A 24,569-nucleotide genomic window follows, 5' to 3' on the forward strand; every position below is an offset into this window, starting at 1 on the left:
TACTCTCTGCATTCGGGTCCGGTAACATTTCCAGGTCAAGGTTCAGCTGAGCAATAAACCATTCTGCAGATTCTTTAAGAGATGTCAAAAAACTTTTTACAATGGTTGTTTAGGGTTTTACCCAACAGCCTACACAAGTAATTTGACTTGGGAGTGCTACATTTAAAAATTTACACATAACAGTGTTCTTTGCACACGCCTGGTAGTTCGTAAAGACATCACCCCATACTCTAGACATATTGTTACCACTGGTACTGATCTAATGACTTTTATAATGGATCGCAAGATTTTACATTTAAATGGCTCCAGCCAATTTATCTGGTCAGTATCCAGTAATGACAATCCGTACATTATAGTGGAAATTATGCTAACTCTGTATATTGCTAATATACCCTAAATGTTTTTGCCCCCACAGTGGCTTACATAATGCTTTTATCCCACATTGTGATTCAGATTATTTTTTTGCCGAAAAACCATTATTTGGAAATATGTTATTACCTTTTTGTCATGTATGACTGTCCTCCAAGTAAAAACGATTCGTAACCTTCAGTTTGCAGAAAGATGTTAAATCCTCAGTTTGGCGGATGTGGGGTGGGAGTGAGTTCCACAGGGTGGGGGCCAAGGCAGAGGAATGACTAGGAGGCCGGCTGAGCTTGATCTTAGGGTGCGAGGGGGGTGATAGGGTTTTAGTTTGTCTTGAAGATATTGAGGTCCGGTTTTATGCAGTGCTCGATGGGAGATGCATAAGGTTTTGAAAGTCACCCTTCGGGCTACTGAAAGCCAGTGCAGCGTCTTAAGGGCTGGGAAGATTTGGTCTCTTGGGCCGAGCGCAAGTAGTAATTTGGCTGCCGCGTTTTGTGCCCTTTGGAGTTTATACAGTTGGTACCCCTGGATTCCGAGGTATAGGGGGTTTGCATAATCCAGTCTTGACATAACGATTGATTGGACCGCGGAGAGTCTGTTAGGAAAGGAGAGATATGGAAAGATGTGTGGTAGTGGCAGGATTTTGAGACGCTGTTGACTTGGCGTGAGAGTGTTAGGTCAGAATCAAGGATGCACCCAAGATTTTTCACTGAGTTGCAGGGGTTCGGTGAGCTGCCCATGGCGGATGGCCAGGGTAGTGGTTGTGGAAGAAGCTCGGAGTTGCCACATACCATGATTTCCGTTTTGTAGGGGTTTAACAAGAGGTGGTTTTGGGTCATCCAGAGTTCTATGTCAAGGAGGCAGGAGGCCAGGTCGGGAGTTGGGATTGGAGTTCATTAGTTTTAGAATTAGTTGAGTGTCGTCGGCGTAGTTGTAACACAGGATGTTGTGCAAACAAACTATTGGAGGGAGGGGATCAAGTAGAGATTGAACAGGAGGGCAGATAGGCATGCTCCTTGTGGGAATCCCGTGTCGATTGGTCGGGCTTGGGAGGTATAGGAGGAGAGTATCGTTATTTGATACCTATCTTTGAGGAATGAAGCTCTCCATTTAAGAGCGGTTAGCAAATTCCTAGGCAGTGGAGGCGGTCTAGGAGGATTGAGTGATTGATTGTGTAAAAAGGCAGCAGATAGGTCAAGAAGGATTAGTGCAGCGCATCCCGCGGAGTCTGCCGTCATTTTAAGGTCATCCCAGATTGAGGTTAGGGTGGTTTAGGTTCCGTGGCGGGCTCTGAAACCTGATTGTGCGGGGTCTAGGAGATTGATGGTGTCGACAAAGGCATTTAGTTGGGAGTAGGCGGTTCGGTCAATGAGTTTGGCAAGGAATCTGGTGTTCGAGATGGGCGGTAGTTTTTGGGCTGTAGGGGGTCAAGGGAAGGTTTTTTAATTAGCGGTATGACATGAACCATTTTGAATGCTTCGGGAAAGATACCAGAGGAAAGGGAGGCATTTATGATGGATCTTGCGTGTTCCTCTGCGCAGGTTGAAGCGAAAATTTCGTTGAGGGTTGTGGCTGGGTAAGGGTCAGCGGAGAGGCAGATGGTTTGCGGGCGGATAGAAGTTTGAGAAATTGCTCTTGTGATAAGGCTTCGAACGTTGGTTGCCTAGTGGTTGCAGCTGGTGGGGGGGGGGGTGGTGAGTATTGCCTGGTGTATGTAAGAGCCAGTTTGGTGGCTAGAGTATTTGTTCTTTCGAGAGCCGTGGTGTAGAAGTGGAGGGAGAGTGAGTCGCAGAGTGATTGTGAAGGGGTTGGGACGGTCGTGGTGCAAGTCGGTTTGGTGAATTCAGGGATTTTGTTGAATTCCTTGCTTGGGTTTTTGCAATTTAGTATTCGGGAGTTGTAGTGGGCTTTTTTTGCTTTCCGGATTTCGGCCTTGTACTGATAGAGGTGTCGGGCTAAGGTGGCCCTGTTGTCCTTGGTTTTGTCTTTCTGCCATTTGCGTTCTAGGTATTTATATAGTTGTTTAGTGGTCTTCAACTCAGGAGTGAACCATCTGGGGAAAAGGCCACGGCGGGTTGATAGTTTGCAAGGGGGTGTGAGCCGCATCAGAGATGCGTTGAGCCATGAGTCAAAGGCATCAGGGGTTAGTTGTTTAATGAGTTGGCTGGTAGGTGGTGGAAATTGGAGGAGTGCGTTGGCTAGGTCCGGGACGATTATTAGTTTTTCCCAGCATTTGCGTAGATTAGGTGGTTCAGATTCGAGAACGGGAGTGGGGTCAGGTGAGCGAATGACGAAAAAGAGGATGAAGTGATCGGACCAGATGATGGGGGTGGAGGGGTTTAAATGAATCAGGGTGTTGGAGCTAAAGATAGCATCAAGAGTGTGTCCTTTATAGTGAGTCGGGCCATTTATGTGGGGTTGGAAGTTAATTGCGTCTAAACCGTCAACCAGAGAGTAAGTCATAGGGTTGGTGGGGATGTCGAGCCATATGTTGAAGTCTCCAAGAAGGGTGAGGTTGGGATGGTTTAGTTGAAGGGTGGTAATTGAGTCGCAGAGGTTGTTTGCCAATTCTCTATCGTAGCCTGGGGGCCTGTAGATTATTAGGAAGCTGTGTGAGAGCGACGGGGAGAGGGATAGTTTAATGAGGAGTGATTCGCAAGAAGGAATGGAAGGTTGGTTGTCGATAATTGAGCAGTGGAAGAGAGACTTGAAGACGAATGCTACTCCCTCCCTCCTCTAGAGGACGTGATCTAGTGCCAGCAGCACACAACAAGAAATAGTGCCAGAGACCAGACGCAGCGCCAGACATTAGGTGCCCATACGCCCAAGTGAATAGTCGAGAGCAATGCAAGGGCTATTATGTAGCATAAGGGCATCTAATGGCAGGCATCACAACTGGCACTAAAGATTTTACAACCAATTACCGTGTGTCTACTTTGCCAAAAAAGACAAAGTGAATGAAACTTGTGAGCAGGAGTGCAAAATAGGCCTGAATCTAGGAACCACAGTTATAGAAATATTGTGCAATTGTGAGAAAAATGCATAATTGTCCTCCTTAGAATGCATCATTTGGAGCATTTGGCAGATAAGCTAACTGCAGCACAGGAAGACCAATTTGCCAAAAATCAAAACGTTCAGTAACCTCAGGAAGCCCAGGTTTGGCTCAAGATATTTAGTTCCGAAAGTCAGCAAATTTGCACTTTATCATATCTCCCTCCTTGCTTTTCTTCATTTCATATAGCACTTCATACAAGTGTCAACTTTACGATCCCTGAGTTTCACCACAGTCGTCGGATATAAAGGGTGAGGCAGATGGGGGAAATATACGGGCAAGTAGGACACTGAGTTAAGAATCTCTGGCATAATTGTTCTAAAATCAAAATCACATAATGGACATTAGAGAACCCCCACCCATAAATATATGACATATATATAATGCTTTTGCAGTAGCGCCAGGCATTGTTAAGGTAAACACAAAGTCTCTAGGCAGGGGTGCACAAATGGTTTTGCCAACCTTACATACTGCCTATAGTGGGCCGAAAAGTAAATGTGAGTGAGGCAGTAGTCTTTTTCAAACCCCAATTTTTATTTAACACCTGGAATACGTTTTTTAAGGAGTACCTGTCTATTTGTATTTCAAACTTCAATTTTGTACTACACATTTTCTACTTTTATCATTTCTTTTTTACTGTTTTTATTATTATGATTTACACACAAAAGGCAAAAACAAAGCCCCAGCCGGGGGCACAGCGCCTTCCCATCCCTCCCACCTCACCACCCCAACACCTTCCAAACGTACATACACAACATCCAACTGAATCGTGAAGTCATTAAAATGCAACACAGCAGTACATAATGCAAAAGATCGAAACCAAATGAATTTCTGGATGTTCCTTTAATTGCTCAATCAGAATGTGATAGACCTGGGTGATCCCACACGCGGTGCGCCGGGCAGCTAGGCACTCCCTTCTTCAATGTTCGCTGGGGGGGGGGGGTTGGTGGGGCATTTGTGAGGTGTATGGTTAGAGGTTCATGGTGGACTAACAGCTTCCTGCGAGGCAGAGCTTGTGGGGCATTCCTCGGTCATATGATTCCTAAAGGCTTCCCAGTAGTCCTTGAGCCTACAGTGCGGTGGGGTTGTTAAATTAAACTGAGTTTCTCTCTGTTCACAGACCGTCATGACGTTGAGCCAGTGTTGGAAAGTGGGTCTAGTGGCTCCCCACACCCTTGCAATAAGCGATCTAGCTACAACCAATGCCATGCCCACCATTGCCTTCCTTCAAAAGGGCCAGCAGCGAAGTCTCAGGAGATAATGGTATGTTTAGGTCGACCATTTAAGACATGGTTTCGGCCATCCTTGCCCATAGGGGCTGAATCTGGGGACAGCTCCAAGTTACACGAAGAAAATCGGCATCAAACTGGTCGCATCGCTTACAATTCGAAGGTCTGTGTGGGTAGATCTTATTCAACTGGAGAGGGGAATATACCTGATGTAGGAATTTAAACTATCAGGCGGAATCTGTTGTTAACAGATATCGATTTGGACTGAGCACGAATACCGTTCCACTGCCTGTCTGTCAGCGCGTGTCCCCAGGCCACTTTCCCACCTCGCTCTATAAAGGGTTGCTCGAGGGGGCCTGAGGGACCCGGCCAAGCGGTAAAGTGTCGACACCAGTTTCCCTTTAGTCGTCGGTGTGGTGATATATGCCATGATCGGGGAGGTGGTTGGTGTGTTCGTGAAGTTGGGCCACCTAGCGCGACATACCTCTCGCAGGCGGTAATACAAGAACACTTATCGGGTTCTCCCATTAAATTAATCTGCCCTGGGCGCTTTATCTCCCAACGTCCCAATCTGCAAGAGGGAAAAATGTTGAATGAATGCGTCCAGTCAGGTTAGCTATACCATCCCAAGCCTTAAGGATGATTGCCATGGGCTGTACCTCAGTCCTATCGTAACACTCCTCTGGCGCTTCTATAAGTCGTCAGGACGGGCAAGAGCTTTCTCCAGGATCGTGTGGTGTATGTCGGGTGAGGGTGTCCACCACCACGCCGTATATTGGGCCTGAGAAAACAAGAAATACAAGAACATATCGGGAACCCCCAGCCCCCCAAAGAACTTAGAAAGCACAATGTCTCCAGCGATAGTCGGGGATGTCTACCAGCCCAGATCAGATTATTTATGAAACTTCAGTCTGACCCAGACGCACATTGGGGGCAAGATCGGAACATTATCATCAACATATAGCAATTTAGGTAAGACTACCATTTTTATGAGAGAAACCCTAGCAGACTTGGAGATAGGGAGCTGAGCCCAAGTGTCAGCTTTATGTTCCAAAGTTTGGAGGGCCATCAAATAATTCTCTTCGTAGAGCTTGGTAAGGGATGTGGACACCCGGATACCGAGGTAGCAAATCCCTTGTGGGCAATATGCAAAGTCACCACCGACGTCCTGCGGTGTTACACACGCAGTGAGAGGGAGGACTTCTGACTTAGACCAATTGATCAGCAATCCGGATACGACTCTGAATCTGGTGATTTCATCCACGATTGGACGCAAGTTATTTCGGGGGTGTTTAATATATATTAACATGTCATCCGCGTATAGAGACGATAGAAGTGTGTGAATGTATTCCTCTATGCGCATGGCATTCTCTCAGTGCGCACACCACCGGCTCGATTGCCAGGGCGAATAGGATGGGAGAAAAGGGGCAGCTCTGCCTGGTGCCGCCAGATGGTAAAATGGGTTCAGACTGTTTGCCGTTAGTGTACACCAGGGCCCTAGGGGTCGTGTAAAGCAGTCGCACCCAGTGTATGAACGTAGTACCCAGACCCGATCTACGGAAGACTTCAAACAGGAACGGCCATTCAACAGAGTCGAACGTCTTTTCAGCATCCATGGCGGCAATTGCCAGGGGGGCTGATTGGTTCACGTTGTGCATCAAAGAGAAAAGTCTCTGCAGGTTGTTCTGAGTGGAGCGCCCCCCCGCATTAAGCCTGCTTGGTCAGGGAGGACTAAATCAGGCATATGGGGTAAAACGTCTATCTGCCAGTAGCTTTGCTATAATCTTATTGTCGGTCGGTGTTCACCAGGCACAGAGTAGCAGGAACACTTACTGAGGTCTTTATCTGGTTTAAGGAGGACAGTGACTAGGGCAGTTTGGGTGGATTCCGGGAGGACACCCGTCGTGCAGGCCGCCTCAAACATTGACCGTAAGTGTGGGATAAGGTGGTCAGGGAAGGTTTTATATAATTCGGCCGTAATGCCATCTGTCCTGGGGGCTTTGCCATTTGGGAGGGAGCGGATCACTTTAAGGAATTCTTCATCAGAAGGGGGGTTATTCAGTAAGGTTCTGAGTTCTGGGTCTATCCACCCCAAGGCGACCCTATCCAAGTAATGTACAAGGTCGTCGTTTCCGGCCAATGATTGAGAAGAGTACAGTCTACCATAGCATTCCCAGAATGTGTCATTTATTTTCGCCGACTCCCTAACGAGCTCCCCGTCTGGCATCTCGATTTTTACTATGGGGTTGAAATGGCGCTCCTGCCAAATGGCCCATGCGAGGGTCCTACTGGGGCTGTCTCCCTCTCCATATCTAGCAGTTATTATTGTATCACCTAGGAACCATTCCTCACGGATCTTTACCCTCTTGAGCTCCAGCTCAGCTTGGATCTCCAGTTAGTCTCAGCGAGATTGGCGGGTTTCGAAGTCTAAGTTCCCCCCTCTTTGGATGAGATGGATCTACGGATGCACTTCAGGACCCCGCCCTCTTGGGAGATGCACCACCCCCGAATAGAAACTTTAAAAGCTTCCCAAACTACCCTCGAGTCTGGCACCGAGTCAGCATTTATTTGAAAAAAACAACGATTGAATTATGCACATCTCTTTGCGGAATGCTATGTCCCCCAGAGCGTGGGCCCTGAATCACGAACGAAGGTGTCTCGAAGAGGGTACCAGACCCGAGAAGCGCACAAGAACCGGGGAGTGGTCAGATAATGTCTGAGGTAATATCAGCACCTAATGTGTTACCTGGGCCAGCTCAGGAGTCATATGGATATAGTCTATCTTGGATGAGCTCCCATGGACGCCAGAGTGGAAAGTAAATTTGCGACTATTGGGATGGAGAAGTCACCATGCGTCAATAAGAGCATAATCTTTGGCAATGTATTTCCATTTGTGAGCCGCCTTGGGGAGGCGACCTGTGCAGTAGATGAACAAGTTACTTCTTACCTGGTAATGTTTTTTCGATGGGATGTTCCTCCGACGTATTCCTTATCTTTGATAATTCGTCTCGAGCTTGCTGGCCTCGGAAAATGTTTTCTCAGTAGAGGGCACTGCGCATCGACGTCCGTCGAGTTGGTGTCCCTCGACAGCCACCGTATCGGCGTCGACGTCACCATGCCCATAAATAGCCACGCGCAGCGTCCGTTGCTCAGTTCCGTTTTGTAGCATAAGATAAGTCATACATGAATTGGTTATTGACCTTGAAGGAGCGTAAACTGCAACCACAAGGGGAGTATTACTGCGGGGATGGATGGGAGGGGCGATAAGGAATACAACGGAGGAACATCCCATCGAAAGAACGTTACCAGGTAAAAAGTGACTTGTTCTTTGAAGGGATTGTGTCCTCCGACGTATTCCTTATCTTTGATAGACTCCCATAGCAATGGTGTGTAATAGGAGGTGGGAGTAAAAACGCCATGTTTCCCTTTAGGAATGAACAGAATGTAACACGGCTTTGCCAAACCTAGTCTCTTGACTAGAGGAGGAATCCAGGTTGTAAAATCTTGTGAAGGTATGTGAGGACGACCATGTGGCAGCCGCACGTCTCGAACCGGAACCCCTCTTTGGAGGGCCGAAGAGGCTGCGATACCCCTGGTTGAATGAGCCCTAAGATTTTGAGGATGCTCTTTCCCTGCTAGTTTGTAACATTCCAGAATGGCCAAAATAATCCATCTGGAAATGGTCTGTTTTGTGATCGGTAGTCCCAATTTGTGCCCTGAGTAACCTACGAACAGTTGGTCTGCTTGCCTAATCCTAGCAAGTCTGCTGATGTAAAAGCTTAAAGCCTGCCTTGGGTCCAGCCTGTGTAGCCTTTCTTCCTCTTTCCCCGGAGGAGGATAGAATGAAGGTAAGGTAATTTTCTGAGCGATGTGGAATTCAGAAACCACCTTTGGGAGGAAATTAGGCTTCACCTGTAGGACAACTTTGTCTGTATGAAAAATTGTACAAGGGGGTTTACAAGATAGAGCTTGTAATTCACTCACTCTTCTAGCAGATGTTAGTGCCACTAATAAGACAGTTTTAAGGGTGAGAAATCTTAACGAAGAGTGGAGTGGTTCGAAAGGAGTACCCATCAGGAAATCTAAGACTAAATTTAAGTCCCATAAAGGAACTTGGAATGGTCTTGGATGATAGACATTAGTTAATCCCTTTAGAAATTGTATTACTAAGGGTAATTTGAAATACGATGGCTCCTCTGCAGTGCGCTTGAAGATCGACAGCGCTGCGAGATAGCCCTTGATAGTGCCAACTTGAAGGCCTGAATTTGCCAAGTAGAGTAGAAAGGATAACACCGTTGGTGTACCACATGAAAAGGGGTCGATATTCTCTTCTCTACACCAGCTGCAAAATTTGTTCCAACGGCAGCAGTATAAAGACTTTGTTGCTGGCCTTCTGGCTGAAAGCAACACCTTCATGACATCATCAGGGAGGTCCCAATCCTTGTATCTCAACCTTTCAGAAGCCAAGCGTGAAGGTTGAAGGTTCTGATGTCTGGATGGAGAACCTGACCTCCCTTCTGTGAGAGAAGATTCTCCATGAGTGGAAGGCAAATTGGAGGGCAGATGGACATGTCCAGAAGGTCCGGGTACCACGTTCTCCTGGCCCAGTCTTGGGCAATTAGGATCATGGTCCTCCGGAATCTTCTCAACCTCCTGATCATTTGAGGAATGACGGGGATTGGTGGAAACACGTACAGGAGTGGAAACTCCCAGTCCACTACAAACGCGTCCCCTAAAGCTCCTCTCGGGGGAAATTCCCTTGAACAAAACAGATCGCACTTCCTGTTGGTACTGGTGGCGAACAGATCCACTTGTGGGGTTCCCCAAAAGGCAAAGATCTCCTGAAGGACTTCCTGAGCTAGTTCCCACTCGTGGGAGACTGTGCCCTGCCTGCTCAAAGCATCCGCCGTCAAGTTTTTCTCTCCAGCTAGGTGAACTGCCGATAGAGAGATTCCTTCTTGAATTGCCCAAAACCAATGCTACATTGCCTCTCTGCACAGTGGCAGTGATCCCACGCCTCCTCTTTTGTTGAGGTAGTGCATGGCCACTGTGTTGTCCGTCATTATCAGGACATTTTTTCCCTGTACTGATGGCAGGAAAGCTTTCAGCGCTAGTCTGATCGCTCTCAGCTCCAATAGGTTGATGTGTATTCTGGACTCCGATGGAGACCACCCTGTGAGTGAGGCATCCGCGACTACTGTTATCTCCGGCCATGTTGCCAAAACAGTTCTCCTTTCAAAATGTTCTCTCGATAAGCCCACCATTGAAGGTCTCGGGCTACCTTGTCTGGAATCCGATAGGAGACCAGTCATTTTTCCTGAGAACTGCGACCACTGGGTTCTTAGCGCCCACAGGAGAGATCTCATGCTCAGGCGAGCCTCTGGCTCAAGGAAGATGCAGGATGCCATGAGGCCTAGCAACCTCAAAAAGTCGAAGGCTGGGAGATGTTGGGCATTTTGAAACTTGGTGACCATCTGCAGAATATCTTGAGCCCTCACCTCTGGTGGCGAGGCTTTTCCCAGAGAAGTGTCCAGGACCGCTCCAATGAACTGGAGTCTCTGTGATGGTATCATCAGTGACTTCTTTAAATTGAGGGAGAAGGCCAGTTTGTGAAGGAAGTGGCAGACAATCTAGCTGGCTCTGAGCTTGTTTTCCGAAGATACAGCCCTGACCAGCCAATCCTCCAGGTAGGGGTAGACGTGAATCCCTCCCCTCCTTAGACTTGCCGCCACTACCGACATTAACTTGGTGAAGACTCTCGAGGTGGAGGTCAGCCCAAATGGCAGAACTCAAAATTGATAACGAGAGCCGCCAATTGTGAACCTCAGGTATTTCCTGTGTTTGAGATGGATTGGCACATGGAAATAAGCATCCTGGAGGTCCAGAGATACCAGCCAGTCTTGGAGCTGGAGGGCCTGAAGGATCTGAGAGAGAGTCACCATCTTGAACTTGTCCTTCCTGGGGAACTTGTTCAATTCTCGTAAGTCCAAGATAGGTCTCAGTCCTCCGTCTTTCTTCGGTATGAGAAAGTAGAGGGGGGGTGGCTAGTACCAGCCCTTGTTCCTCTCCGCTACAGGTACCAGTTCTATGGCACCTTCCTCTAGCAGGTCTACAATTTCCTGCAAGAGGAGCGGATCTGGAACTTTCAGAGGGCTGTTCCCCGGTGGATGACTCTGAGGGATGCGTAGAAAAGGCAGGCAGTAACCTTGGGCAACTGTCTCCAATGCCCAAGCATCTGATGTAATAGCCTGCCATTCCGTCAGATGTTGAGTTAACCTGCCCTCTACTGGTGTCTTGTGAGGAGAGTCCTCAGAGCGGTTTGGAGGCGGCTGATGCAGATGCCGAGGGTAAAGAGGCACCTGCTGCTGCTTTTGTATTTTTAATACAAATGAGTGTAATCATGTTGATTTAGTGTTTGCGCGCTGAGCGCGTTGTTGTGCCTGCTCCCCCCTCCCACTTCCTGGTCCTCCTCTCCCTTCCCGCCTGCCTGCCCGCCTACACCCCCCTCCCCTTCCTCTCCTCCCTCTGCCTTATAACTGCTCCCTCCTGGGCAGCCCCCCGGCTAAGGGCCCCTTAGGCAAAGGGCGGCTCCTACGGCTGCGGCCCCCTTTGTGTCTGCAGGTGTCCGCAGGGGACGCCACGCGCCTTCCGCCACTCCATCTTGTGAGCTCTACCTGCTCCCCCGCCCCCCCCTACCTGTTCACTCCTTCGCAAGGTGTCCACACACTTCATTGTGCTCTGAAACTGTGGTAAACTAGGGTTTTTCTCCCCTTGCAGGATTCTCAAACTTAGGTGGCCTCTCCACCGGTACCTTACACGCATTACTGTGTTCTGAAATTGTTGTAAACTAGGGTTTTTCCCCCCTCGCAGGATTCTCAAACTTAGGTGGCCTCTCCACCGGTACCTTACACGCATTACTGTGTTCTGAAATTGTGGTAAACTAGGGTTTTCTCCCCTTGCAGGATTCTCAAACTTAGGTGGCCTCTCCACCGGTACCTTACACGCATTACTGTGTTCTGAAATTGTTGTAAACTAGGGTTTTTCCCCCCTTGCAGGATTCTCAAACTTAGGTGGCCTCTCCACCAGTACCTTACACGCATTACTGTGTTCTGAAATTGTTGTAAACTAGGGTTTTTTTCCCCCCCTTGCAGGATTCTCAAACTTAGGTGGCCTCTCCACTGGTACCTTACACGCATCAGTGTGTTCACGGTGTTATGAAATTGTGGTTAACTAAGGCTGCCGCTCTCTTCCTGTCCGCTTGCGCTCATCCTGTCTCCCCCCCCACTCCCCTCCTATTCCATGGTGCTGTCTGTTTCTCCTATCTTTTCTAACTGCTTCTCCATTGACTATCCTGCTCTCCTCACTAAATCTGGTATGAAAAAGTTTTAAAAGGACATCCTGGTCTCCAACCCAGGCCTCCCTATCGCTGATACCTACACTAATGCCTCCTCCAAGGAAACTCTCACCGACATCCTCTTTTTCGTGCCTTCACCTGACCTATGGACCCTTCATATGGTCTCTGTGCGCTCTCATTTTTCCTCTTCTCCCATTAATGGTGGCACCCGTTGGGACGTCCTCTTGGCCTCCTTCCACTCCTCTAAGGCCATCATTAATGTCTACGCTAATGGGACTGTCTTGGTCCAAGGCCCTCAGGCCAACCTTCACCTCTTTGATAGACGCTTCCCGCGCCTCATCAACTTCCTTTCCTCTCCTGCTGTCCCCCCTCCTCTGTCCTCTACTACCTTGCCTCTACCCTCCCTTCCTGCCCCCTCACGTGCTCCTTCTTCACCTCCGCAGGGCGTACCTCTGATCTGTACCCCTCCCCGGAAGTCCTTCAAAGATGGCAAACTTCTCCACATTGCTACTCTTAACTCTCGCTCTGCAGTCAAACATTCCTCTGATATCTGCCACCTTCTTGAGGAACTGGACCTTGACGTACTTGGTCTCACTGAGACATGGTTCACGGCCAGCTCTGTCACCAGCTTTGACACACTCCTACCTGACGGTTACAAGATCCTCTCCGTGCCCAGGCCCAACCGTGCTGGGGGGGGGGGGGGGGGGGGGGGGGGTGGCCCTTATCTTCCCAGAGTGGATTCCTGCCACTGTTACTCCCACGCAGACCTACTCCTCTTTTGAATGTCTTGTCTGCCGACTCTCTCTCTCTCCTAGCCATTCCCTTACCGTGGCCACCATCTATCGGCCACCTGGTCAAATTTCCTCCTTCCTCTCCGAGTGGGCGGACCTCTCCTCCTCACTCCTGTCCTCAATCACTCAACTCCTCTTTCTTGGAGACTTCAACATCCACCTGGATGCCTCCTGTCCACCCTCTGGACTCTTTCACGACCTCTGCGACTCTCTCTCACTCTCTATTCTCTTGTCTGGGCTGACTCATTCTGCAGGGCACACTCTCGATGCTCTGATCTCTTCTGATCTTCGACTCTCTGTCCCTCTCTCCACTCCTCTCTCCTGGAGTGATCATTTTCTCCTCTCCTCCCACCTCACCCTCCCTACCCCACAGGCAAAGCCACCCTCATCACTGCCACCTTCCTTCTCGGTCATCCGACCCATGAAGCGCGTGTCAGTTGAGGCTTTCGCTGCCACCTTCTCACCCCCTCCTCTCCCTTCGGCTGACTCCCACCCTGACGCAGCCCTCTCCACTCTGCTATATCTGATACTCTTGATATCCTTGCCCCTGTCATGAGAATCCGCCTGAAGCCCAAAGCCAAATGTAACTCCTGGTATGACGCGGATCTCGTCGCCCTTAAACGCAAGTGCAGGGTGGCAGAGAGGAAATGGCGTGTTCATCCTCTGACAAACTGGCCTGTCGCCTGCTCCAAAGGCAATACTGGCTCTCCGTTCTCACCAAGAAGAGAGTCCTTATCCAATCCCGCATCTCTGCGGCATCTAATAATTTGGCCGAACTCTTTAAAATCTGCAAGGAGCTGGCAAACCCTGCTGCAGTCTCTACCTCTCCTGTCCCCTCCCAGTCCCTCTGCACGGCACTGGCCGCTCACTTCATCTCTAAAACTCAGGACATCCTGTCCTCACTCTCTTCCTCTCACCCCCCCCCTCTATTCCCTGCTCTACCTCTGGCCCATCTGCAGCCACCCCTCCTCTCTCCTTCTCTGCCTTTCCCCTGTTTTCTGCTGACGAGGTTGAGACAAGTCCGATCTATGAAAGTCTCCTCAAAACAGGTCCACCCCTGTTCCTTCAAAACTATCAAGGACCACATCGACTCCTTGGCTCCTGCCCTTGCTGACTTCTGCAATCACTCCTTCGCCTCTGGAGTCTTCCCATCCCCTCTCAAGCACTCCCTTGTGCACCCCCTTCTTAAGAAACCCTCCTCTGACCCCTCTTGCCCTGCTAACTATCGCCCAATCTCTATCACTCCCTTCCTGGGCAAGCTCCTGGAGAAACTGGCCATCTCCCAGCTTAATCTCCATGCTGAATCTGTTGGTAGTCTTCATGACCATCAGTCTGGCTTCAGAGCCGCCAGAAGCACGGACACTGCTCTCCTGAACATCCGTGAGGACCTGCTCTTGAATCTTGACTCTAACACTCCGTGTGTTCTCATTTTGCTTGATCTCTCTTCTGCCTTTGACACCGTCAACCATACCATCCTGCTCAACCGTCTCCGTGATAACCTGGGTATCACTGGTCAGGCTCTGGCGTGGCTGTCCTCTTTCCTCTCCAATCGACCCTCCCAGGTCCAACTGGGGTCCTTCCTCTCTGACACCTTTTTACCTACCTGTGGTGTCCCCCAGGGATCTAACCTCTCTCCTTGGCTGTTTAACCAGTATCTGACACTCCTCGCCCACCGCATCGCCGCTCTCTGGCCATACTTTCAGTGCTATGCGGATGATACCCAGCTCATTTTCAGGCTACCCTCGGCGTCCTCTTCTCCTTCCCTCATCTCCGACTGTCTTTCTGCTATCCAGGCATGGTGTGCCGCCAACGACCTCTGCCTTAATGCCCGTAAGACTGAGATTTTACTCATCACCACACCCACTCCCTCCTTCCCTGCAGCTCTCTGGCTGGCTTCTCTTGGCCCTCTTCCTGCTCCTACCTGCAAGGCAAAAAACCTCAGGGTCATCTTCGACTCCACACACTCCTTCTCTCCTCACATATCCGACGTCTCTAAGAAGTCACTACCAGCTCCAGCTCCTCTGAGGTAGCCTTCCTTTCCTCTCCTTCCCCCAGAAGCTCACTGTCTCTAGAGCCCTGGTTCTCTCTAAGCTGGACTACTGTAACAGCCTCTATCTAAATCTGCCCGCCTCTACTCTCCGCCCTTTGCAACTCATCCAGAACAGGACTGCGAGACTTGTCCTTGGCCTCAAGCCCAGGGACCGTATCTCTCCAGGAATGAAATCACTACACTGGCTCCCAGTGACTGCGAGGATCAAGTTCAAAACCCTCTGCATTGTCCACAAGGCCTTTTGGGGCCTTGGGGCAAAATACCTTCAACTCTCTCTTCCTAAATATGTTCCTTCTAAAGCTCTTCGCTCATCCGCCTCCAACTCCCTCAGGGTCAGCCGCTTCTCCAAACAACGAGTTGGGGACAGATCTCTCTCCGCTGCAGGGGCCTCCCTCTGGAACAGCCTTCCTGCCTCCCTGAAACTCGAGGAGAACCATCTCCGGTTCCGGAAGCACCTCAAAACCTTCCTCTTTGCCTCCGCCTTCTCGCCCCCTCTCCCCTGCTAAACTTACTGAAACTGCACTGAATCTGCAACTGGGCCACTTACCGCTCTCGGTCCTTGGCCCAGCCACTCTCCCCTGCACTGCCTCCCTGGCAACCCCCTGCACAGCGGGACTGTGTCTGTATCCCTACAGCCCCCCTTCCCAGCACTTTTCTGCAGTTACCTCGCACTTGCCACTAGCTGGCCCTTGATATTTATCCTGTGTGCTCTTAACCCTGTACTGCACTCTCCCCTTTCCACCTCCCCCTTTGCACTTTTCCCCTCCCCTCTACCCTTGCGCAATCTGAATGACACCTGGCCTAGTAGGATTGTTGTCCGTCTCCCCTTGTTCCCTCGTCGCGCATTAAAAAACTTGTGTATAGGCGCGTTACAAATGCCATATCATATCATAACCCGTTCACCTCGGTTGAATTTTTTCTGACCCCTTTGAACCGGCTGTCCTCTGCCTCTTCCGAATGCAGAATAGAAGCGAAAGGACTTACCTCTCCAAGAGGTTCCTCAGGGGCGATATGGTGTCTGATGGATTGCAGCTCCCAGGGATTTTGCTGCTGCCTTTGATTTTTGAAGCTTTTCTAAACTGTCATCCGCCTTCTTACCAAATAAGGAAGAGCAGTCAAAGGGCATATTCAAGAGTCTGCTTTGCACATCTGGAGCAAAACCAGACTTCCGCAACCAAGCAAATCTCCTGGTTGTTGTACTTGCCGCCATTGCCCTGCTGATGCTGTCAGCAGAATCGATGCCAGTTTGAAGGGATTCGCACATTGCGTCTTTACCATCCTTAATGATGTTTAGAAACGCTTCCCTTTCTTCTCCCTCCGGGAGGCAGTCAGCCGCTGATGAAGCACACTCCCAAAGTGTGTGGCTGAACCTTGCGAGCGTACAAGTAGCATTGATGGATTTCAACGCCATGCTGCATGCAGAAAAGACGTTTTTGGCCATAGAGTCATATCTCTTGTCATCCCGGTCCTGTGGAACAGTAGGGTAAGCCGATTTACTTCCATGATGAAGTTGCTGCCTGCACAACCAGACTCTCCGGAGTTGGGTGTCTGGATAAATATTCAGGGTCAGCAGTAGACACCCTATACTTGGCTGTTAATTTTTTCTTAACTGTCGGGATAACCTCAGGGGTTCCCAGTTTGCCAATATTTTCCTTTGTAATGCCGCATGAAATGGCACCACAGGATACTCCTGTGGACCTTTAACAAAAATGTCTGTGAGGTCGTCTTGCTGAAAAGCAGGTGAGGGTGTAGACCACCCCATAAACTCTATTATCCTTGCCATCAAGGTTCTGTAAGGGGTTTCGGCATGTTCCTCTGGGTCTGGTTTGGCAAATTCCACTTCTGGGGAAGTGTCCAACCCACTTGCTTCATGTAAGGATTCTTGGAGGTCCTTAAACCTACTTTCTCAGAGGTAAATTCCTCTGGTACAGGAGTTGCAGATCCCTGCAACTCTAAAGGTCTCTCCTGATCTGAATTCTCCCCTTCTTCATAAATAGATAAGGCCCTTGGAATGATCAGATCTTGGAAATGGTATAAATCCCATTTCCAGAGCAGAAGCGGCCAAATTCGTCATAATTGCCTGAGAAAACGACGTCGTCGACGCGGACGTTAAAGGCTTCGAAGCCATTGAAAAAGGCATCAAGAAAGTTGGTAGAGGCCTCGAGGAACTCGAGAGTATCGGAATTTTACTCGAGGTTGTCGGCTACATTCTCGTGATCGAGGCTCTGGGTATGGCCACTGGCTGTGGGGTGGCCGTGGGTTTGTCCTTTCTCGGCGTCGATGTCGGCGTCGAAGACGGTGTCAAATCGACTGACCTGTGCGTCAAAGAACCCTTCGATAATGGCGTCGAAGACGCAGATCTACACATCGAAGGGATTTTCGATGACGGCGTCAAAGACGCGACCTTGCCTTTACTCGAGGGTTCGTGACGCTCTCGAGTAGCTTCTTTCGCCGGGTGCTGCGACTCACGGCGTTATGATTTTTCGGGTCTTTCACCCAGGGTATCACCCTCAGCAGTCTTTGAGGGGGTCGAGGCTTCTTTCTCGAAGACGCTAAGCATCTTTTTCCTGAATTCCTCCCACTCAGCCTGAGAGCTATGTTTTGTCGGGCAGGAGACCCTTTTCGGGGAAACGGAAGACGACGACGACGAGGAAGGGGATCTTCAACGCCTCTTTTTTGAATACTTAGATCTCGAAGAGCGATGGGAACTGCTTCGAGACCTAGAACGAGAATGTCTTTTGTGATGGCGAGGAGACGAATGTCTCGACTCCGCCGAGGAAACTTTCGAAGAAGTTTTAACTGCCTTAACTCTCTCGAGCTTCCCCTTACGCTCCTTCAAGGCTTTCGCCGTCATGGACATGCAGTCCTCTCACTCCGAACAATGGTGCTCGACTACCAGGCACCACAAACAGATCCTGTGAGGATCCGTCAACGACATTTTCTTTCCACAGTCTCGACAATTTTTGAAGCCGGATTGTGGAGTCGTCGGTTCGGATGCGGAAGCCATCGAGTACGAGTCGGTATTCTTGAGGAATAATGAAGTATATTTGACTCAAGAACTGAGCAACGATATTCTGAGGCACCACGAAGCACGGAAAAATGGAACTGAGCAACGGACGCTGCGCGTGGCTATTTATGGGCATGGTGACGTCGACGCCGATACGGTGGCTGTCGAGGGACACCAACTCGACGGACGTCGATGCGCAGCGCCCTCTACTGAGAAATTTTTATCCGAGGCCAGCAAGCTGGAGACGAATTATCAAAGATAAGGAATACGTCGGAGGACACAATCCCTTCGAAGCGCAATGTTGTAATCCCCTGCCCATACCACCTCATAGTCCGGGAAGGAGCGTAGGTGTTTGAGCACACTTGGAAAAAAATCGGGCCGATCATAATTGGGGCCGTATATATTAATAAAAAGGACTGACCACCCTGCTATCTCTCCAGCCACCAGGATGAACCTGCCTTCCGTGTCGACCAGCTCAGAGTATGTAGTTTGAAATCCAATGAGCGGTGTATATATATCGCTACCCCACGGGAATGGGAGGTGAAAGGGGGAACCATATCTGTGGACTGCCCAGCCTGTCAAGGGGTGGGGAGGCTATGTTCCTTGCTCAAGTGGGTCTCTAGGAGGCGGAGGACATTCACATGGTGGTTCTTGGCATAGTTCGCGATCAGCCTGGTTTTCTTACAGTTAGTGAAGCCCCTAATGCTCCAGGACATCAGGGTTATATCTGTATTGGTATGCAAATCAGATCTAGATGGGGCTATCATGTCGAGTCCAGGCAAGTTGCGGGGCGGCAAAAGGATCGGCTCTACCGCCTACATTGAGAGCTTGTACCTCTGAGTGTGCTGGTGTATGTATTGTTGTGAGTACTTGGAAGGCTGTTCCCCCCCACCCCGCCTCCCCTTTAGGCACATCATTGCAACATTTCCAAAACCAACACCTTGAACTTCCCTCCAACCCTCCTCCTATGCCAGAAACTCCAATCTACTGGCCAGTATAACCCGTCCCATACCCAAACAACATTGTAGAACTGCCCCAACTAGGAGAACTTTGCCGCTGGGCATGTGGTGTGCCGGCAGCCGCTATGCCTCATATTGTCAAGAGGCATATTGCCAGATCCATTGCACCGAATTTGTGTTCCAAACGTTATAAATGGTTCAAGGAGTAGCCAGATGATGGACGTGAACTGGCTCTAGAAGGGGACCGTCGCTCAACAAAGGTGATGAACTGATCTCCCTCCGTCCTAGTTCAAGGGGAGCTGCGGGAGGCCTCCAGATCAGCAATTTCTGCTGCAAAATGCTCCGCTGCGTCCGAGGATACAAAGAAGAATGTCTTGCCATCATGGACCACTCAGTTTAGACGAATACAACATTGTATAGCGCACTCGCTTCTTCCTCAGTATATTTTTTACATTTTGAAACGGTTTCCTCTGGTCTTGTACCAGCTGACTAAAGTCTGGGAACAAGCATATTATTGCAGATCCCCCACCTCAGGGTCATTTCTCTATCTATTGGATAGTTGGATAGTTCACCTCTGTAACCAGGGACTTGAAAATAGCCCAATGATGAGCTGTGTAACAGCCGCCTTTACTCCAAATACTCTGAACATGAAAATAGGCAGAAGATTTTGACTATGCTTCCACCTACATAGCATCACAAACATAGCAATAGCTCATTAGTGGGTCACAAAGGCATATTATGGCATTAGAAGGCCCACAGTGGCAAAACCTGCCAAATGTGAGTGTTGGGCATGTGATGCCAATAAGCAGCAAACAGCGAGTGTGCCTTGCCATGCACTGGAAAACGGGCTGAGTACTTGGGAACAAGATAGCAAGCGATAGCTTGTAAATGCTGCAGGCATCTGGCTAGACATTGCTAAACCCATTTAAATGGTTTAAGTATCTGTCCATACGAGAGTAATACCCGGCATATGGTGTACCTGGGCATAGAATAGCAAGAGCTGGTAAATGAGGTGTGCATCTGGGCATATATTGGCAGAAAAAGCGCCACAGTCCTCATATATGAGCAAAAGAATTGGACATGGTTTAATGTCCTGGCAGTACCCTGCAGTGATGCGAGTACTTTGCCAAAGCATGGCAATATTCACGTAGTACCTGGGCACAGCATGGCAATATACTGCAAATGAAGGCAGTCTCTGGATATAGGCTGAGAAAAGTCAGAAACGGTTTGAATCCCAGTTCATACAATGCCCCTCACCTGACCACAGTACACAGGTCATCATTAAAATACATTCAAGAGTATTGGTTTTGCCAGAACGGGTGTCTTTTACCCATAATGCAGTGCTCGCATTAAACACATCACCCTGGTAAAATGGCTGTGGTTCGATTCAGGCATCAGCCGGTCGTTCGCAGGTATAAATGCTGATATAGGCGGCTCCACCTTTCATACTGGAGATTGCGATGTCAGGGGTAACCGGGAGGCTTTTCCCGCAGCAGCTGATCGTTTCGTGGGTTAAATTAATAAGCACAGTAGCGGAGAGTGGGAGGGGGAAAGCCAGCTACTGACACTGGAAATTGATTTCACGCCTTGATAGCTGTCCAGCAGAGACCATCACAGGCTCACCTCCCTTTCTTTGCTTGCAGAGGATCTGGAAGGTACCTGCGATTTCCAGACACTGTCAGGGCTGTTTACTAGAGCTAATGCAAGGAAGGGGCCGGGTAACGAAGAAGAAAGAGTTGAAAATAAAAAAAAAGGTGTAATTGACATACACTCAGTAGTCGAAGTGTAAGAAAATAAGTAGTGAAACTATGTTCCATGCTGGCCTGCACCCACTCCCCACAAACCCCATCATCGCGTCCCCTCCCACACACAATACACACACCCAGACACTTGCACCTGCTGTTTAAGGGAACGTTCAGTGCAGTGCACTGTAAGTGCAAGTTTCAACTTCTTCCTACACTTATTTTAAAACGAAACCATTCCGGAACGGTTTCTTTTTAAAATAAAAGTATAGGAGCTGTAAATGGTAATTTGGAAAAGTAGAGTAGCACCGCTCCCGTTCACTTCGACCACTGCATGCACTGTTATCCATCCACCACTTGCTATGAACACGGATTCAAAACACCTCAAGACTAGGAGTGCTTTATTGGTAAGGATAAGGGTGTTAACACAGCACTGCATGTCCCCACCAACCCCAAAAATACACTTACCTAGTAGGTGCGGAGGCAGGCAGAGGACCTCTCTGAAAACTTGTGCTGCGTATGGCGTGGCAAAGCTGAAATGACTTTCCGCCAACAAGCCACGTCGCGCCAGCCCAGTGCTGGCCCTCTATCGGAGGAGTACACACACTATGTGACTCTTTAAGAGCCACGTATTGAATGCACTGCATCAATAGAGGGTCAATATTTTTCCCGGCCTGGCAAGACAAACCAAGACTTTTCTAATGGATGGCGGGCATTGCTGCTTGCGGGCCACACTCCATTAGGAAAGTGTTTGATCCTGAATATGTACACCAGGCATACCATAGCCCCGCCAGGCTACACTCCCATCACCCCACCATACCACTGTCGTGTAACCGTTGCAACACCCCATTAGCAGACTTTCTCCACCTCGCATGGTCATGCCCGGCCATACACCAATTCTGGAAGACAGTGCTGGACAAGACAGCAGCAATCATTGATACCCCCCTCGAGCCAGACCCCAAGATTACACTGCTCGGATTAACTAAGCATCTACCACCCTCAGTGCGCAAACTATCCGGGCTGCTGCTGTTACTAGTCCGAAGAAGGATTGCAATGTCCTGGTGGAAAGGACCGATACCGACGCTACAACAAGGGCTGATGGACATAACATACTGCCAAGACACAGAAGCAAACTTCATCAGACTGTTACCTCTGCATGCACGCTCCCCCTCCCCCCGATATATGGGGCCCCTATATCACCTACCTAATGTCCATCCCGAACAATGACTCAACAAGACTCATCCCCAGGACCCAACATCGGTGGGTCAGCCCTCGATTTAATATGAGACTGCGACAGGTACAACCAATAAAGATAAAAGGCAGTAGATCCGGTGCATCACCAGGGGGGAAGGGGGGGTGGCGGAGGGAAGGCAGACACTGAGGCGGCTGTTATGACCTTGTTCTCCTTTCTGTTTGTTACTGGATGTGCAGTTGAAAACACCAAAAATAAAGTTTAAAAAAATTAAAAGTAAAGTGTTTGATCCTGGCATGCCGGGAGAAATAACATGCCGGGCCACACTTTGCCCGCGGGCCATAGGTTGTGCACCCAAGCTCTATGGCGTTTTGGAAAATGACATTTGTTACCGACTTTCGAACGCTTGTCAGAATATATTCCAAGGCAGCCGCCCATGCATGCAAAATTTAAGATTGCTACATTAACAACTTAATCGTTATTTGAACAGCTTTTAACATGAGGTTTTCCATAGGGAGAAACTTTTTGGCCCAAATATCTCAAAATATTGCGCTTTGATTTAGGTTTTTTGCAGGCACCTAGGTTCTATCTGGAATTAGTGCACTGAATAAAATGTTTGAAAATCGACTTGGCCAATTTCGAATTAACATTTGAAAGGTATATATATGCATGAGCAAAATTAATGCAACTTTTTCATATGAACTGTACACAGAGCAAATTAGTTTTATTACAGTATATACATTACACAATTAACCCCTCTTAAAAACTCACATTAAAGGCAAGTCATAGCTAACTTCAATGTGAGTTTTAAGGAGATTGTGATCAATGTACACTTTTCATACAAAACGTACACAGAGTGTGCACCTACAGCATGCTCCTACCATTACGACACACACACACTTCCCAAACACTCTTACAACACACACTGTAATAACATGCTCTTACAACAAGTGCTGTTATAACAAGCGCTCCTACAATACACTTGTATCATACATGTTCCTATGGTAGCAGCACCTACTGCACATAACATGTGGATATACAGCATATGCTCTCGACTGCACCTACCACACACTTATTACGCAATCCTACGACACATGGTCCTACGACACTTTCTTACAACACAACCTATCACAGACACCTACAACATGAGTTGCAATCACGTACACAGACCGCACGACCTTTACAGTTGGTACATTACAGAATAAACATCTTCTAGAAACTCACATTAAAGGCAAGTCACAGCTGACTTATGTAAGTCGGTTTTAAGCCGATGGAATAAATGTATACTTTTCATACAAACTGTGCACAGAGCGTGCTCATATGACACGTACTCCTACGACGCATTCTCCCTCGACACAAAATGAGCATCTCTTACAACACATGCACTTTTACAACACATACTTACACCACATGCTATTATAGAACATGCTCTTATACCACACACTCTAATACTATGTTCTCTTACAACACAGGCTTGTATTGAACAAACACTCGGCATCAACAATCATCGACCCTTAAAAAAAGAATTGAAATTTGATTAGAATTTTCTTTTTTACACACAACAGAGTGAAGGTTAAAGCCAACATTCAACAGACACCTGAAAAAAAGTTAAGGTAACATAATAAACTTGATTAATAAATGTACAAAATATATTTCAAATCAAATATCATGGTAAACTTAATCACCACAAACGTCAAAGCATACACTATTACCATAAAATTATAACAATTTCCCAAAATGTCAAATTAAAAAAGTACACCTGTAATAAATGTTAAAAGTATAAAAGTTTGCAATACAATATGACTATATAAACTTACATTGTAATATTTCCTTTTTAAACCTATACAAAAGCAATACAAAATTTAAATATACAGTAAAAGCATACTAACATGAACTTCTCCAAACATACACATCATGTATAGTCATACTATACATAAACAATGCAAACATTTAATGTGTGCTAAATTAAATTTAGTAAATAATGCAAACTGTAAATACTAACAAATTGCTAAATGAAATTTAGTAAATAATGCAAATACCAACAAAACAGCACAAATGTAACGCAAATTAAAAACAAATCAAAACTAACATTTTCATTAAAAACAAACCAATATTCACACAACACATTACATAACTGACTATAATGCATTTTAAAGCAAAACAAAAACAGGGTGGGCTAAGGTTACCATGATATTTGATTTAAATAAGATTTTACGTGTATTAATAAAGTTTATTACCTTAACTTTGTCATTTCTGTTGTTTGTAGACTATGTTTTTGTTGGTTTAAATGGTTTAAAAAATAAAAATGTTTTCAAATAATATAATACCTGCGGTGCCATGCTGACTCATCCCGATTTACCCATGCACTGATTCCCCCCGCGTCTGCCACCTGACAAATCCAACTCCTGAATCCATGTGTGCCAGTCTACTTAAAAAATGGGCATTTCACCCCCACACAAAAGTTGTTTGCTCAGCAAAACCCCAACTGCACCACAACCCCATCCCCATCCCCATCCCCCTTCCTTATCCACTGCCCTTGTGGCCCATACACAATCGAATACTCCCCCTTTTCACATTTGCCTCCCCTAATGAGGCCCCTTTGCTACCACACCCTACCGACATAGCCCACAACATAACCCTTACATGTTCTTGCATGCTCCCTTCCCAGTCTGGCTCCCAATCTGTTTCTTTAGAATTTGCAGTGAATGCTGGACCTAGAAGGTGGGCCATGTTTTCAAAGTCTGTTTGCCCGGCAGTGGATTTGGTGGACCGAATATCAGGTGAAAGTCATTAAGCTCTAAGGCGTTCAGTGTATCCCTCTTCAAACTCA

The 24,569-nt window shown here is 48.1% G+C and overlaps 1 protein-coding gene across 1 annotated transcript in view; it reads right to left on the minus strand.

The window, feature by feature from the left end:
• Positions 1-24,569, minus strand: part of PIP4K2B (phosphatidylinositol-5-phosphate 4-kinase type 2 beta) — a 771,463-nt gene that overhangs the window by 443,648 nt on the left and 303,246 nt on the right. The gene's annotated exons all lie outside the window — the stretch shown is intronic.

This window comes from Ambystoma mexicanum, chromosome 13 (genome assembly GCF_040938575.1).
Source record: "Ambystoma mexicanum isolate Mex_15411 chromosome 13, UKY_AmexF1_1, whole genome shotgun sequence".
Taxonomy (NCBI): domain Eukaryota; kingdom Metazoa; phylum Chordata; class Amphibia; order Caudata; family Ambystomatidae; genus Ambystoma; species Ambystoma mexicanum.